The sequence below is a fragment of the Centrocercus urophasianus genome, unplaced genomic scaffold (assembly GCF_019232065.1).
Source record: "Centrocercus urophasianus isolate 14NV4802_14NV808 unplaced genomic scaffold, USGS_Curo_1.0 seq_15, whole genome shotgun sequence".
Taxonomy (NCBI): Eukaryota; Metazoa; Chordata; class Aves; order Galliformes; family Phasianidae; genus Centrocercus; species Centrocercus urophasianus.
In genome coordinates this window covers 42,136,568-42,155,009 of record NW_024884697.1, presented here as the reverse complement: position 1 = coordinate 42,155,009, position 18,442 = coordinate 42,136,568, and the positions used below count along the sequence as shown (strand labels likewise).

Here is an 18,442-nt window from a genome sequence, read left to right as displayed (position 1 = left end):
TGTAGCACACTAATCTGGAAAGGCATGCCGCAGAATCCTAACACAGACTCCAAACAGCGCAGAGAGCCGGGCGCAAAGCTCCGCTCCTTCACTCCCGACAGCCCTCGCACATCCCCCACGCCAGCTCCACGTCCGAGGAGCCGCCGCGCGGCGCAGCGGCGCCCCCTGGCGGCGGAGGCGGAAAGCCTGACCACGAGCGGGGGCAGCAGCTCTCAGACCCCGGTGGCGGCGCCCGTTGGCGCGCATGCCGAGATGCCAGGTGCGGCGCTCGCAGCCCTCACCGCACCGAGCTCAAGGCAGAGCTGGCAGCAAGCGGCGAACTCCGCACCTCAGCACCTCCGCGCTCCCTCCCTCCCCCGCCCGCCCGGCCCGCAGCCGGCCCCGCCGCGTCCCGCGCTCCCATTGGCCGGCGGCACATAGGCGGCAGCCAATCGGAAGGCAGTTGTCAAGCGCCGCCGTCTATTTTTAGCTGAGGTAAACAGCCGCGCGTGGAAACGGACAGACAGACGCGCAAACGTGGGGCTGATGGGGGGTGGGAGCGGTGGGCTGTACCGCGCGGCTGAGGCCTGCATTAGCGGAAGGACGCTGAGAGCAGCGTCAGCCCGAGCTGCCGCGCATCGCCCTTGTGGGGAAGGGCGCTCGCGATGCTTCAGTGCTTAGAGAGAGCGCTCACACAAAGCGTTGTGTTAAATTGAGGCGCGATAACGTGTGCGAAGTGTGCAGCGCTCTGGGTTAGAAGGGGAAAGCCTAAATCATGAGGAAAAGAGTTCTTGGAATACTTAAAGAGAGGTTTAAAGCATCAAGTCTGCCTGTACAGGAGGGCTCTGAAAGCACTGCCTCCTGTTCTGTTGCGTTGGCCCATGACAGCAGAGTTTGACGTTAGTGGTATGGCAGTAGAGGTTGAACCTTCCCACCAGTGTTCCATTTCATTTTGCTGCTGTTGTGTCAGAATGGCACCTGACACGGAAATGCATATGCAGCAACAGCGTGTCACTGGATTCCTCCATGCAGAAAAAATGGCACCTGTGGACATTTGGTGGTGTTTACTGAGCGTTTATGGAGACCAAGCAGTGGGTTTGAGCGCAGTGGGAGGCTTTGGGTGGTGTGTTACAGCAGTGGTGACAGTGACAGAGTCAGCTCTGTTAGTGCAGGTTTTCACAAGCACAGCGTGCAGGCTCTTCTTCTTGCATAGCTAATAGTGGTGACTGTGCTGATCAACAGTGTTTTGTAGCTGAGAATTTGCTCTGTCACTTTCTTTGTAGCAAGTTCTCCCCGGCACATCTTGCACTATCAGAGCAGAAATTTGCCAGCTGCTCCCCACAGTATCAGCCCTTTGGTGGTGGTCAGCGTTGGGCCATTCTGAAATCCCTGTCCTTGTGGTTCCGTGGATGCATTCAGCTCTCATAGGATATACAGCCAACAGCAAAACAAAGGAACAAAGTCTACTCTGGCAGCATTTGGATGTAATTTCAAAAAAAGTGGCCCATGGATTTAAAACCAGCCCAGAAAAAAATTGTTTATTCTGTCATTGTCGGAACATTCGTGTAGTCAGAAACATTATTTCAGTGAAGCTTTTACATGCCATTGAACGTTTTCTCTGTGTTCACGGGTTGTCAGTCTTCTCTGCAGATTAAACTAAGTTCTCACAGAGGAAGTGCACGCAGCGTGAATTCCGTTAGCTTTGCTGATCCCATTATGCACCATAATGCAAGAGCGAAGATTGCTCTGCATAAATATTCATCTAGCATCTTTCAAGTTTTCACTTTTCATTCTGCTGCTGCCTGACCCTGTCTGCCACTTTTCTCTGAATAATCAGCACTGCTGAGCAATCCATTTGGGGGAAAAGACGTTTGCAAGACTAAAATATCGGAGCTGGACGCCTGTGGATTGTCACCAGGACAAGATGCAGCATATTGCTGCAGACATTACAATGATCCAGTGTACTCTTTGAAGTTGCTCTGCGTGTTCCTTTATACTGTGGCTTCTTCTGGACAGACCAAACACGGGGGCAGCAGGACCTCAATTTTTGCTGTGATCACTCAGAATCAACATTACAAATTTTAATTCCTTTAGATTTTGAGTTATATCAGTGACTGAATGCAGTTTCTATTTATCTACAAGTCAGGGGCTGTGCTTGTGCTCTGGGGTAGGCTGGAGATGATGAAATTAAAGTAAACAGTGGGGTTTTGTGGAGGTGGAGAGTGAGGCTCAAGGGCTCCTTTGATACCGAGTGGATTAAAAAGGCTGCAGACTAGAGGATTTAGCCCAAACATGATAAAATTCACCACAATTCTCCTGAGTCCTCAGCAGGTCCCAACATAGGAGTGTCCGTTCCCCACATTGTTTGTTTAGCCAGTAAGGAGGTGGTTGTTGTGTTCTGTTGGTAGCCCTGATGTGCAAGGATTGGCTGTTCTTGGGAAAGAACAGATCTCAGGGCCTCAAGTCTGTGCTTTATGTCTTTTGACTGAGGAGCGAAGCTAAGGAGCCTGGGGAGCCTGTGCATGGCTCTGAGGTGAGCTGGTAAAAGGAGATGCTTTTCTTTTTAAACCAGCCTGCTTTTGCCAGGTATTGTCATAACAGCTTTTTCTCTCTCTTTTTTTTTTTTTTTTCATCCAGTCAGAGTTCTCCTTAGACACCATTTGCATAATTTTCCCTGCTTATCAGCTTGACATCTTAATTGCAGAAATAGCACCAAAAGGGAAAAGCTGCTAAATAGCAGGTGCCAACACCACAGCAGGTAAAAAAACGAGTAATATTGTTGCTCAGGGAAGACCAAAGTGGTGAAAACACACTCCCCTCAAAATCAGGTGGAAACCAGACACATTCTCATGCTGAGTGAAATACCTTTCCGATTAGACTTCTCTCATCCAATCCTGCAGCCAAAAAAAAAACCCACAAAAACACAGGAGGGTGAAAACGTTGGTGGGGAGTTGGTGGCCATGATGATGTGCAGCGGGGGCTGCCCGGCCCTGGTCCTGTGTGCTGTGTCTGCCCTGAGGATTCAGAGTAGTGTGGCAGGTGCTTTCTAGCTGAAGCTTGGGTGGTTTTTCTCTTTGTCAGTAGCTGAGTTTGTGATGCTACCCCAGTCTGGCTTGGGGGAGGTTAGAACAGCAATTGTGTTCCCATTAGCGACGGCGTAAATCCTATTTTAAATGTGAACTTCATATCCACAAGCCTTAAAGTCAGTCTTGCCTGTGTGTTTTATGATGACCGATGTTAACGTTGATGCTTCTCTGTGCCCTATGCCTTTTCCTAAAGTTATCATTTGAAAGAAGCTCATTCTTCTAATTAAGATCGAGTCCATTACATAGTAGACTCATCATGTCAGAATGCGTACATCACTCTGGCTTATGTGTGGTGTGGTTGATCGGCTACGTGGGAGAAGGATTTTGAACAGGCTTTCCGGATGCTCTGGGGCTTGAGCCCTCTGAGCAGCAGATCACAGATGCTTTCTGTCACATATTAATAGCTGGCTCAGAATGAGGGCTGTAATGCCAGAGCTGCCACAAATGCAGAAAATGTTTCACCTTCAGGACATAGAATGCATAACTTAATGTACTGTTGAATGTTCTGGAAGTGGTTTTCCTTCTTTTTCTCTAAGCCACTTTTAAGAGGAATTTAAGCTCATAGAAACATTAATGTGTTATAAAATTTTAAACCAATATGACATTTTGGTTTGTTTGTTTGTTTGTTTGTTTCATGGAAGTATAGTAACAAGTTTCACAGCCAAATTGCATTGTTTCAGTTTTCTAAAAAGAAACACCTATTTGGTGTTTATGGTAAAGCAGTAGGAGATGAGTAAACCTGACCTACTGTTGATTACAGCACAGGTTATGCAAGCCTACAATGGTTTGCCTTTAATATGTCAGTGAAGTGAAAGTGGCTTCTCTGATGGAGTCCCTGGTGAAATGAAGTTTCAGGCCATTAAGTCAATAGCTCTTGTCCCAGTCCTGCATTATCACAGCTCGGCAGGAGAACTTGTTAGTGGCTGCAGCCTAGGCCTTGGAAGATAGACAATACTCTGTGTTTTGCAGTTATTTGGTTGTTTGGTTTTTGCAGTTTTTTAGTGTGTGTTTAACAGGGATTTATTATCTGGGCTTTGTTGTGACCAACCTGGGCTTATTTTCATCATTGCCTTGCAGGATGTCTCCTGATGACAGAAGCATTGATAAGCATTTAACAAAAGAAAACGTGGATCTCTGGGGGCATTCAGACAGTTTGGTACTAAAAATGGAGCAGTAGAGAGGGAAGGTGGTTTCCCCTCTTCCGTGCCACGCTTGAACCTGTAAACTAATTATTTGATGGGGGAAACACATCTCCTGGAGAAATCTAAAGATCCGTATTCGGTCCATATCCCTGATACACAGCCAACAGGTTTGGCCACAGCATTTAACTGTCCTTATTTGTGAGTGTGTGATAGTGTGCTCTATGTTACAAACTGGGAGTGGCATTTGGGTCTGGTCCTGTTTTTGGTGGATTTGAGAAATTTTTCTCCATAACACGTTGCACATGAATCTGCTGAGTTCCCACTCTATCCTACTTTGCTTAGGGCATGCAGAAGCAGATTCTTCTTTGAATGTCTGATCATATTCCTTTCTTGCCAGTATTTCTTTTAAGCAGCAAATAGCTAACCTACCTTGCATCTCTACCTTCCTTATTGCTTTAATGCATCTTTTTGCGAACTGAAGAGGAGGGTAATCAGACCTCTGGGCGTATGCTTCCTTAATTTGCAGTTGACTTTAGGCAGAAGCAGGGCACACGGTCTCACGTGGGTTGTGATATATCATGCTACACCATATGGGAGAGGCAGCTGTACAGCAAGGTAACAAATGAGCTGCAGACAAAATCCATCCGTATTGCCCGTGGTGCTGTGGGTCTGGCAAGCTCCTGTCCTCCCCCTGCCCATGAAACATCAGCTTTTAGTCACTGCCAGGAGCACTGTCATTGGGCTTGTTTGTCATTTTTGCTGCTGTTCCAGGTCAGTAGATCCCATGTACTCCCAGCGCTCTGATAAATACATGCTTTCCCAGAGTTCTAGAAGTCTCCTTGTTTTTCCTTCAAGATTACCATAATCAAGTGAACGAGTATTGAAACTTCATACTGATACAGTTTCTTTCCTTAACTGGTCACTTTTAAAGCTTGCTTTGGCTTCCACACTTGCTTGAGGTAGGATTATGCATTATGTATTCCATGGAAACCAATTAGTCCAGACCCTGCTGTGTTGCTTTGTAGATGCTTAGTCCCAAACTGAAACAATTATGTAATTACAGTCGTCTTTTTTCTGTGTCTTTCAGTGGTTTTTACTGTGAAGTGACTCTTACTTGTGAGAAGGAAGCAGTCTATTTTAAGAATAATGATTACACTAAGAGTAGGAGAAATGCAATTGCAAATAATGTCCAAAAAGTCAAATATATCTTGGTATCGCGTGGTACTTGAAGACATTTGCACAGCTCCATTAATGACTGGACAACTAATAACTGTATCTGTTACTGTAAGAGAAGACACGGTGGAATTCTCCCTGGACATCATTCATCTATGAATCCAGGTGACCTTTAAAGATGGTTTTGAAGAAACGGCTATTCAGACTTCATTTCATTTTCCCTCATTATCCCTAGTACTGTCTTGCCTTGCTATAGAATGTAAGCCATGGAAAAGATTGCCTTTGTGCCCTTTGGACTTCTAGCCAGAAAGGTCTCTTCCTTGATTTAGCAAACCTTAGAGGGTCCCTAATTTATTGTAGCCATGTGAGGCGTGCAGCCAGAGAAGCTGTGGGTGCCTCATCCCCGGAGGTGTTCAGGGCCAGAACTGGATGGGGCCCTGGGCAGCCTGAGCTGATGGGAGGTGTCCCTGCCTGTAGCAAAGGGGTTGGAACTGGATAGTCTTTAAGGTCTTTGCCAACTCAAACCATTCTGTGATTCTGAGGGCATTACTGGAGCTCACAGATCTCTTTATCATGGCATGTGATATGAAGAATGGTATATAAAAACAAAAGGAAAAGAAATGAAGCTGAAAGCAGTCAAATGAACAACACACCTCCCACCTCGGCAAACATGACTTTGAGGTGTAAAAGGATTTACCAAGTCCATTTATTTGTGTAGACGTACATACTGGTAAGACAGCATTTGAGTCTTTAACTACGCTTCCTCTATTATTTGGAAAATACTCTTTATTCCACACTGACAGTATCTCTCACATATGTCAGGTATGATTTTCATAAATTCATCCTAATCACAGTTTTTAGAAGTGCATGAGGGAGGAAGAAGTCAGTATGTTGTTAAACAGCAGAGTCAGAAATTCATGAAGTAAATGATCACCTTAAGCTGCTGCTTTGAAGTCTCACTGCAGTTTTCCACCTCGTTTCCTACTGATGGAAAACTTGCCAAAAGTACTCCCGGCAGAGAGAAAAATTATTTGGCCTGCTGAAATCCACACACTTGGAGATTATCTGCAGATCAAAGCAAAGAGTCAAACTGTGTGCCATAGACATTTTACGTAGAACTTGTATATTTATATATCACTGCCTGTGTATCTCTAGCTAATTAATGCATGCGTTACTTATGTCGGTAGCTCTAAGCGGAATGTGGAAAGATGTGCCAGTGAAGTCTATAATATGAAAAGCACATTTCAGATGATTGCTTTAGACTTGAAATGTTTGGGACCTGTTTTAGTTTTCTTCCTTCTGAAAACTTCTGTTGATTCTGAAGTACATCTGTCAGCTTTGTTGTAGTTGTTACAGGGTTTATAATGCCAAGAGTGTGTTGTGTTTTATTTGGCTATACAAGAGCATCTGGATGGTTTACCTCTCATTATGTCATGGTTATTTGGAAAGGGTACATTGCCCAGAACCAACAACCAAAACTGAGTTTTTTATTAACACGATTATTTGAAGTGATAACAGCCCATTAAAGTTTATGCTTCATTAATGTCCTGTGGAAGGAGGATGTTGGTAGAAATTGACCTTTCATACAGATGTGTTTGTAGTTTCTTCCACTTCTACTCCACTGCGGTCAGTGGCCTCATCACTAGTGGGAGTCCAGGGCGGGAGTGTGGGGACCAGTGTGGAGAAGGCACAGATGTTCCCTTCCATCTGACCAGACCCCACATGACAAAACATATACTTACAGATATGCTCTTAAATTGAACTTGAAAACAGTGTTAAACAGTGGAACACTGAACAGCATCCACCAGGCTTGTAAAGATTGGAACTGGGTACCGGGGGAAGCTTCTCTGGCCACCCGGCAAGCTGCCTGTTGCACTGTGGTGCTTGTCTTCTGCCAGGCATGACACTGCTCAGCCCTTGAGGGCTATTTTGCAAAAGGCTGTTTGATGGAGCCAAGCATCCCATTCAGCTCTGGGAACAACTTCAGCAGAGTGTGCCATAGGGATCCACATGTACACCTGCTATGGCATTGTCTTTGCTTACCCTAAACACAGTGTTTCTCCAGACCCTCACCCCTGGCTGGGCGTTGAGAGACATAAAAGGAGACAGAAATAGAACAGTTTGGAACATTTCAACAACAACAACAAAAAGTAACCCTACTCAAGGTGAAAATCTCAAGGCAGTGCAGTGTGAAACAATCACACACCTCTAATAAATCTGAAAAACTAGAAACACTGCATGCTTCCTGCTCTGTATAGTCAGTATAGTCGGTCCTGAGTTTCTGCTCATTATTCACTATTTGATTGGGTTTGGATTCTGTTGGAATTTGTTGTTGTTGTTGTTCTGTTGTTTTTGTGTTTTTTTTTTTTTTTTAATTGCATTTCTTTTCTCAGAGCAGTGCCATTTTGTCTTATTTCAATTTCAGTTCCTGCACCTATTTGCTATGCAGTCAGCTAAAAATACAGCTAAAAATAAGCTGCTTTTTCTCTTGGATGTGTTACATGAATTCAGTCTCTAGCTGTTACACAGTACTTACCCAGTGATGCTGAGCTGATTTCACTCGTATCTTGTGTAACTTTGATGAAACCAACTGAGACAAAACATGCTGATTGCTTTTTCCAACAAGTATTTGTGTCAGATCTTTTCCCCAGTCTCTCCCCAGCTTGCTGCCCAAAAAAACCATATTTTAAAAGCACAACAGGCCCTCAGTCCTTTTTGATATGGTTACTGTCGTTGCATGTAAGAGAAATTTCATTTTCATCCCTGGAAACTTTTTGGCTATCAATGATATTTAAGCCAGTCCTGTTTGAGCTGCCACATGTTATTGTTCCAACAGCTTGGGCTGTCCTCCCACAGCTTTGTTTGCCTGTCGGATTCTTCTGCCATATTTCTGTGTTGCTGCTGTGTTGTTCTTATCCCTGGCCTGTGCATTTCTGTGTAGAAAGTATCAGGTGAGGGTCCCTGGCATGTTCTATACATTCTGCTGAGCATAGTGGCCTTCCCATTTTGTTCAGACACTTCTGTTACAATAAGAATGAAAACAAAACAAAACAAAACAAAACGGAGTCAATAAAATACAGGTGCTACTATGTAGATCTAAAAGTTGCATCCTTAAAATCCTTGCTTAGCTGCTGCCTGGATCCATGTGCTTTTTTATCTCCACTATTGATAGGCACTCATGGAGAACACTAACAAAAGGTGTTGCCTAGTGAAAAGCCCAGGGCTTGCTGCCAGCTCCATAGGCTCAGCTGCGAGAGGGCTCATTCGGGTGTGGGGTCCAAATTTTGTTGAATCCTTGGCTTGCAGGAATAGAATTCATTCAGCTCCAGACCATCTGTTGAAATTTTCCATGTGGCAATAATTAAGTAATTATTAGGGCAGAGAAAGCATGTCTCTGTGGCCTGGGGACATGGATGGGGTGACTTCTGCCGAAGCTCCATTGAATACTGCACATAAAGCACTCAGACACTTGTGGGAGCAGAGGCAGCAGTTCTGTCTCTCATCTGTAACTCAGAATATCCCTTTGGCTAGAGCATCCATCTGCCACCATTGAGATGGACCTTTAGATCTCTGCAGGCACCAGAGAGTGGTACGCCCTAGGTTCCTCCTGCTGAAGGAGAGCCAGGCAGGGAATAGCTGTGCGAGCAAAAGAGGCATGCTCATTCATCCTTTTGGCTTTTTGTGCAGGGCAGAGATCATGATTATCTCAAGACTGGCACCTCCTGTCTATCCCAGACAGCACCATCTTGCATAGAAGTTTGGATAATGCACCTGAACAGTGAAGACTTGACCTCTGTCAGCCCATGAATGTTTCATTTTGCTTTTGTTCACAGATGCCTAAATCATTACCCTAAGTTCAGACTGAAAAAGGGTCCAGGGGTTAACAGGCTCATATGTTTCTTCTAATGACATCAGCTAATAAAAGATGCTACTTTCTCTCTGAACCCTCCTCACTATTGGTGTGCTACCTGTCTGAATCCGGGCTAGGGATACCACCAAAGAATTTGGAAACTGACCTGAATTTATTGATTAGGATCATCATATTCTTAACAGAATGCCGGTGGCAGACAAAAACGGTGTATGGAACTGCAAAGTACTGTTTTTGTTCCTGGAAGTTTGATTTTACAGACCTTCTTAAAATTAATTTTTGTTAATCCTGTATCACAATGTAACATGACTCCAAAAGATACCTTAATAAAGCCAGTGCAGTCCACATTATTACCAAGTAAATGTACAAACTGTCAAATCTTCATGAATTAATTAACTTCTCATTTTATTGAGGATGGTGTCAATCCACTTGTCATAGGAACTCTTATCCTGAAATTATAGAACTAGGGACATAAGTAGAAATGTTCCCAGTTCTATAATTTGGAAATAGAATGAACAAGTATACCTCAGTATTTTTATTTTAGGCCTAAGTGTCATTTTTGAAAATTACTTAATGCTGAGGAATCTGCCTCCCCTATGTGATACTTGCTCTGCTTTTTCTGGATCATCACAAGTAGAACACTACCGAACACAGCCTGACAGGTGGCTGGAAGACTCCTTCAGAATAGACAAGACCCAACATGTATGGCAGTTGTCTATGCTGTTTGTCAAATAATCATAAATGCCTCTACAGCCTTTGGGATACTGTGAGTTACCCTTGGGTTTACACAGTGCTGGATGGCAGGCAGGTCAGGCAAAGTTTTATGCCTACTTCTGTTCTCAAAATTAAATGTTGAACAGATATAGGTAATGAGTTTCAGAGTGTTCACTAATTGTATCTTGGCTTTCAAGTGCCTCCAGTACTAGCAGTTTTGTGAGTGTGGAAAGGAAAAAATTTCCTTCTGTAATACTACAGCATATATTGCTTGGAATACTTAATTTAAGTGATTTGGGCTGACAAAAAAATCTTGCTTGAACATCCTCCCTGGGGAAGCTGCTGAATTCAAGGAGAAACCTTGTTACTATAAGCAAAAACTGTTTTCAGAATATTCTTCTAGCCTTCTGTAGTTTACTGTTTCTCTTTCCCAGTTTTGAATTCCAGTGTATGGAGAAATTTAAATGATTTATTAAAAGATGCAATCTGGGATGCAGTGTGAGAAATCATACAGTCACAATTTGTTCTTAGTTTTAAGAGGCATGTGTCTCCAAGAGACCTTTCTTCACTGAAGGTTTAGTTGTCCTTTTGTATAGATAATTTCATAGACCACTTGATGTCACCCTTGTGCTCCCCTAAAACAAACACACAGCAGTAAAAGAAAAAGAATGTAGTTTTAAAGTTCTGGATGTGCTATGAGAAGATAAATGATAGGTTATTACCAGAATATGGATATTCTAGGATAGTTTATATCCAACATGTGAAAAAGTCTGCTATTAAGAGTTTATATTACATTTTAGATAAAGAAATCTTTGAACCCAAAACTACTGTTTATTCATTTACTTCTACAGTCCTTGCAAAAGTGACACTGTAAAGTTGGAGCCCACAGAACCTACTCAAAGTCAAATAAAATTTGCAATTCAGCTCAGAGTCGCCATCTGCTGACTTTATCTTTTATTATGTTTGTATTTTGTGTAAGTTATGCTTGAGTTACTGTTAGGTGAAAGGAAATGAATAGCTTCTATGCTCGTTTTAAGTCAAGATACATCAATCTTCTTATCATAGCCACTCAGTTCAAATACTGTCTAATAGAAATAAACTGTATGTTCACATTTCTTTTAAGCAACTTCTGCAGTAGCATCCTTATCAAATGATTTTGCTCTTGTCAATCTTCTGTGCCTTTGGTCATCACTGACTGCTGTTTCATAACTGACAAGAGAAGTCCCATACAACTCAGGAGTGTATGCTATGAGTTCATTACTACGAACTCCCTGCATAAGCTGCCTGGAGGAAGAGAGAAGAAGGGGATGCATAGCTTTTGTGGATTGTCCTAGTTCCATCAGAGATGAACAGATGAAAATGTAAGCTAAGAGTTTGGCCCAGGAAGTTTAAATAAACACGTTTAAATTTGCCTCTCTGAAACATCTGCAAGTTGTTGGCAGGTTGAAGATATACAAGAAGGTACGGTCCTTTCAGGTTTCTAAGAATGACTGCAAACATGGATGGGCTTTCAAGAAGGTTTTCCCTGTTCTTTACTCATAAGTTATCCTGCAAAAATATTATAGTCCTCTTGAGATACCTGTAATTTGATTAATCACTAGCAGCAAGACAGAAATGAAAGACCAGAGAAGAAAATCCATGAAACATTGCAGTTACCTTTGCTTGAGAGACACTAGAAGAGAAGAGAACAAGTTATGAAAGTGGCACTCCGGTAATGTTATTTTTTGTGGTCATTTCTTTGCATGAACTTAAGTGTCTTTTACAAAGGAACAAAAGCAGAGGTAGTTGAAAATGGAAACTACTTTGTGAATATTTTTTAATCAAAACTCTGATTTTTCAGAAAAGGCAAAAAAAGGAAGAACAATCTGATAACACTGATTATCCATCGTCACACATGATGGATACACACAGAGTGAGATAATGAATTGGAAATAGCATTTTGCATTCAATTTTACAGTACCTAGTGTAGTGAGCAATCTGTACTGTCAGGGTTATGTAACTCTTAAAATTAGTATACTATACTTATTCCAGGGACCCAAAGTGAGGCAGTGTAAAACAGGTAAGTCAGAAGATGATAAAAAGACAAAATATTCTATACAAATTTGAAAAGAAAATGTATCTGCTGTGCCTTCTCCTGAGGTAGGAAGGAGGTGATAATGACGATGATGTAGATTTTGGAAAAGAAAAAAAAAGGACTCTAAACCAAAGCTCAGTGATTCTAGACAGAGGTAAGGCACAGTCCAAAAGCAACAACATTAAAGGCTGTCATGATCCTGAAAAATGATGAGAAAGAGGCATTAGAGAAATCTCATTAAGCTGGTGTGTTACTAGTAATGACAAAAAAAAAAATTACCAAATTCTTTTTTTTCCCCTAAATTTCTTCCATTAAATATATTTTTCACATTAAAATGAAATCTTATCAATCATGTAAGTCATATCTCTTTCCCTTGTATCTCCTAAGTTTCAATATAATACTTTTTATTTTCAGGATTACAGCCGCTTGCAAATACTGAATTCTTCCTTCACCCACTAGATGGTACTACAGCTTTAAATCTACCATTCAAGGCTGAAATTACAGAATTACTTTGTTCTTTTCAGCTCAGGTCACTGTTATCAAAGGCTGCATTACATTTTTCATATGCTCCAGCACAAATTAATTTCAACTAGTTTCACACCAGTTTCTGTAGGAACATCTATGCATAACCAGAGATACTGGGGCCAGACCTTATAATGAGAAAGAGATATTTCTATCGAATAGAAGTGTTTGCAAGCAGATCCTATAGTTATTAACCTCATATAGTGAATCACAGTTAAAAGATATTCAACCTTATTGGCTGCAAACTACTTCTTCCTCAAAATTCAGCTATAAACCACAAATGATTGAGAGGTCTTAACCTTTCTACAAGTGGGAAAGCATTCTCATTGCAAATGGAATTCAGTAGCCCTTTTGGTATATCTGCTATTTTGTGGCCAGAAATTTCAAATAATTAAAATTGAATGTGAGCACATGATCACGTTTGAGTGATAATATGAACAATGAAAATCTGGTTTTTATCTTGGTCTTAAACACTGTCTACTTTACCAGCCATTGTCATGCCTATAAACTGTATGTCCATTTCTGCAGATATTTTTTAGCAGAAAAGAGGGCCAGAGTTGCTCTCTAGAGTAGAAAGACTAAATCATCATTACTAAACCTTTCCCTCTGTTCTTGGTTAGAGAAAAGTTATTCATCAAACGAGTGAAAGCTGCTTCCATAAATCTTCATCGAAGTGCATGAATTTCAAGTCACGGAACTGAAGGGGTTTAAGGAGCAATGGGAAATAATGGAATAGTAAAACTAAGTCACCCTGAATCATCACTGCCTTGGGAAATGAAAAATATGTGCTATCTGTAAGAGTAAGAATAATCCATGGGGTATGAACAGCTGCATGATCCTGCATATATGATGCAATAGGAAATATCATAAACATATGCAATCTGTGCAAAGGCTTTGTTTGTGTACTGTACTCTATAGAGTTCTTGTTGCAAGGTACTGTGAAAAAATGATGTCAGTGAATCAAAAAATTAACAGTTTATTAAAACAGTAAGAAGAAAAAGGAAGATGCCAGAAATATATGTCTCAGTAGGATTCATATTCTGTTGCATTAGAAAGGAAGTAAAGGAGTCAAGAAGTGAAGGCCACGTCATCCAGAATATTCAGCCTGTAGTGCTTCAGTCCTTCCAACAATTCATGGTGTTAATCCATATTTAAGGAGTCGACCATTTCTTCTACGAAGAAAGACTGATGGAACTGGGCCTGTTCAACCTGGAGGAGAGAAGGCTTTGGGGAGACCTCATTGCAACCTTTCAGTACTTAAAGGGAGCTCATAAACAAAATGAGTATCCAACTTTCTACACAGCACAACGATAAAACAAGGGGAAACAGCTTTAAACTTAAAAAATAGGAGATTTAGATTATACGTTAGCAGGAAATTCTGTACTCAGAGGGTGATGAGGCACAGGCACAGGCTGCCCAGAGAAACTGTGGGTGCCCAATACATGGAGCTGCTCAAGGCCAGGTTGGATGGGCAGTCTGATCTGGTGGGTGGCAGGGGTTTGGAAATGTAGGTAAGTTGCTTTCAACTCAAACCATTCTATAATTCTACTGTTTTCACGTGAAACAAATTCATTGGCTTTGGAAAAAGTTGCAGTGGGTGAACACCTTAAATGTTGATACATTTTATCTGGATATCAATATCACCTGTTCTTCCTGAATGTAAATCCATGACATAACTGCATCTAGATGCTTGACCTCAGCAGACATAGCATTTGCTTGATCCCTTGCTTTCCTCCTCCCTGTTCTGTGCTCTCCATGTCAAATTACATTTCTTACGGTTTATTTTGTCTAGCTTTACCACTGAGTAACAGTTGCATTTGACCTGGTTTGATGAGAAAAAGAGCAGTGACTTGTGCACAGAAGCTGAAACAAATTGCATGGCATAGGTAAAAACTTAACGCTCTTTCAATCAATAGAAGACACAATCCATAAACTAAAAAGGAAATACAGAACTACAAGAGCTCTTGAATCCAGATAATATATTTTTAAATTCAATTTCTGGTTGTTAGAGTCTGTTAACAATGTCTGTTAACAATGTCTGTTAACTGAGCTGAAGTTGAAAATCACCCTTTTGAGGTGTGGCAGACGCCGTATGTATGACAATCAAAATAATTTTCCAGGAATGTTTTAAGCTTACACATAGAGGCTAATTTTCTGTGTTTGAAGTATTCTCTAAAGGGCTTATTTTCTATATTGACTGTGGTTTGTTTGTATTCTGTAAAGTGACGTTGCTGGAAAGGAGGAAGAAAACCATTCCAAGGGGAATTTCCTACTAGATCAGTCATGCTGACCTGGGTTTTCTTACTCAAGAATTTTACAGATATTTGTCTTACACAGTAGTCATACCTTTTGCAGCCATAAAGTAATTCTTAGAAATCACTCTGTTGAACACAAGATAGAAATTAAGTCTAAATTTACAATCGCTGAAATGTTGTCTCTAGAACAGAAACAAGTGAACAAAAACCATCTGAAATAAAATTCTTTAAAGAATCACAAGCTGGAAACTTGGACTTGATTGCGTATGCTGTTAACAGATGAGAAAAAGTAAGAGTTCACTCCTGGGAAGTTAATTCTGTTTTGAAGAGACACCAAAACCACCTTAAGAAAATACACACATTGTTATTAGTTTTCCATCTGCCTATATCAAATATGTTCAATTCATCATGTGCCTTTAACACAATAAGATTTCATAGAATCATAGAATCATAGAATCACCAAGGTTGGAAAAGACCTAAAAGATCACCCAGTCCAACCGTTCACCTATTCCCAATAGCTCCTACTAAACCATGTCCCTCAACACAACATCCAGTCTTTCTTTGAACACCCCCAGGCTCGGTGACTCCACCACCTCCCTGGGCAGTCCGTTCCAGTGCCTGACCACCCTTTCTGAAAAGTAATACTTCCTCATGTCCAGCCTGAATCTCCCCTGCCGTAGCTTGAAGCCATTCCCCCTGGTCCTATCACTAATGACACGAGAGAAGAGGCCGACCCCCAGCTCACTACAACCTCCCTTCAGGAAGTTATAGAGAGCAATGAGGTCTCCCCTGAGCCTCCTCTTCTCCAGGCTGAACATTCCCAGCTCCTTCAGCCTCTCCTCATATGGCCTGTGTTCCAGACCCCTCACCAGCTTTGTTGCCCTCCTTTGAACATGTTCCAGGGCCTCGAATTTCAAAAATTTCGAAAATTTCAAATTATCTTGTCAGAATTGGATGAATATTATAGATTTTCCATTGATGTATATTCTTGTATTTTAATGACATCTTCACATTTCCGAGGGTGCAGTGAGTGATGGGTGTACTAATGCTGAAATAGCATCAGATATTGGTTATCGTTTTATATACCTGTGATGTAGCATAACTGACAAGAGTAAGGCATTGACAAAGAAATCAGTGTGATCTCCATCCAGGGAGACACCAGCACCCTTTCTTCTATTCTTTGCAGCTTGTCACATGAACGAAGACACAGTGGAATTAGTTTCTCACTTGATGACTTCCCCTTTAAGCAGTGGGATAGTGAGTGCTGCTCAAAGCAAATTTACACAGGTATTATTAAAAGACAAATATACTTGTATTAATTCTTTCTCAGTAATTATCACTGGAGAAGCTGAAGCTATTGTGGACAAGAGACATAGTTTCATTGGACAGAAGTATATAGAAGAAATAAAATATAAAACTATCTTGTAAGTGTATCTGCCGCATTAAATCATGACTGTCCTCAATATTCAGATTATTGTTCTACCACCTAGATTTCCCACCTGAACAGGCTGAAACAATTTGTATAAAGAGATACAATAATATTCAGTTCAGAATTGACCTTGGAGCAGAGGTAACCAGTTTCTCTAGAGGTTTAGAATAAAGTTACCCCAGTACTGACAGGGACTGTGAAAGCAGCCTATAGAAATTGGTAGCTTCTTGGCTCTCTTATCATAGGTGAGAGTTTCATATTCTTTAATTTACTATTATGTGGTTCATTGAAAACAACCTCATGAATTTGGATCATAGACATTGAAAGTAGATAAAGCACACACAAGTATGAGATGGCATCAATCAAATTCAAAGAGTTGTCCGTGGTCCAACATCTTTCTGAGGGTTCTGAACTTAGCGGTCTCCAAAATGGGTATGGGTATCTCCAAAATGAAGGAATAATTTAGTAGAATATGGTGTAAAAAAAGGTACACAGTGCATCTGTGGTCCAGATATGTGTTGTATCTCTGATACTTTTTATGGGAAATAGTATGCGTGCTTCCATCAGCTGGGTGCTAAACAGACAAATAGACTGAAACAGATAGAAAGGATCAATAAATCCTTCCCAACTTGGAACACTACATCAGTTCCAGAAAACTGGTACAGTAATCCTCATTAGGTGCTGCTGTTGGGTTTGGCAAACTGATCTTGTATTTAACAAAACAGAGGTTATATCTTTTACAGTGTCATTTAGAGAAAGATCTTTCATCACCTTTTGTCTGGCAGTAACACATCACTGATGTGGAAAAGGAAAAAATGGATCAGGTTGTTCAAAATCCATTATTTAAATTGATGTTCTGTTCAGAAAAGACACTATAAGCTTAAAAACTGTGTTGGAAAGATGTTGAAAGTTATTACCCAAAATTCAAAGAACAGAATCACAATGTACACTATTTTAAATTCAGCAATAGATCTTAGAAAGCATTATTGAAATGGAGAATAAAGGCTCTGACCTAAAGGAAACAACTGATTGGAGTTACTTTCCTTCCAGATTCCCTATTCCCCATAATTTTTCATTAGTCTTTATTCTTTAGTAGTAAGATGGAATTCTGATCAATATTTCCATAAATTCCTTAATCTCTCTATTTGACCTTGGCTGAAAGATAACATGATGCTTCTGAGAGTCAAATGCCTTACTCATTAATGGAGCTTTATTGCAGCTGTAGAAGCTGTTTCAGTCTGAAGGAGGAACTGTTCCAGTCGCGCGGATAGCAGTGGTATTTTATTCAGCTTTCAGATGAGGTATGGCCAAACAAAGAAAGATGTTCGACAAATACATGAATGTCTGAGTAGTACACAGACATTCAGTGTCTTTTGCCCTCTGAGAAAATTCAAGCAGCTGTGCCTGAATCATTTGTGCTTCTTGGATGGGAAATTATCTGGACATTCTTGGTGTGGCAAGGACAATCCAAGGTTATGCCTTGATACTTGGCAAAGAGCAGGCCAAAATAAGGAAGTGGTTTGATGTGTCATTTGTATTGGTCAGCTGACAGGAAAAAGGAGGGGAAATGGAGGACTAAGAATGTCCCTTCAGACTGTTCATATTGACTTATACTTCAATTCAGTGCCTAGAGGGAAGTTTCAGGTGTCAGTAACAAAGGTTACACTGGTTAGGTAAATACAGCTCCATAAGACAACCATAAATCTTACTGTGATAAGGAGATACAACTAAAGCAAGTGAAGGAAAATGAGAGTACATTAGATCAAGCAGAAAGCTGGAGGGGAAGACGAAGTGAATTAAGTTATCAGTCCTCAATCAGTACTCTAGGACAGACTTAATAGACTGGGACGTGGACTTTGGTGAAAGCAGAACTACTTGCTAGTTAGTAAAAACTAAAGCCAACACCTGATAACCAAATACTTAGAAATTTGGAATTGAAAACTCTGAATCTCAAATTAAGTTTTCTCAAACTTCTGGATTAATCCTTTGGATCTGGTTTTGCTCCATGTCTGTTAGGTACAAGACAGATGGTATAATGTCTGAGATCTGATAACAACAGAAGTCATATTAAGGCCAATATAATCTTTTTATTATTATTATTATTAATCATAGATCCAAAAAATGTCTATTTGAAGCATGAGTTTTTCAATTTAAATAGCTCTGCTGATGTCTGCTGATTCCTCCTACATGTTTTCACATG

The 18,442-nt window shown here is 41.0% G+C and overlaps 1 long non-coding RNA gene across 1 annotated transcript; it reads left to right on the top strand.

Moving 5' to 3' along the window:
• Positions 1 to 4,000: 4,000 nt before the first annotated feature.
• LOC122158871 lies at positions 4,001 to 10,714 on the top strand. Its single transcript, XR_006168328.1, has 3 exons — positions 4,001 to 4,374; positions 5,295 to 5,545; positions 9,068 to 10,714. It is a non-coding gene; the product is annotated as an uncharacterized LOC122158871 (long non-coding RNA).
• Positions 10,715 to 18,442: the final 7,728 nt, after the last annotated feature.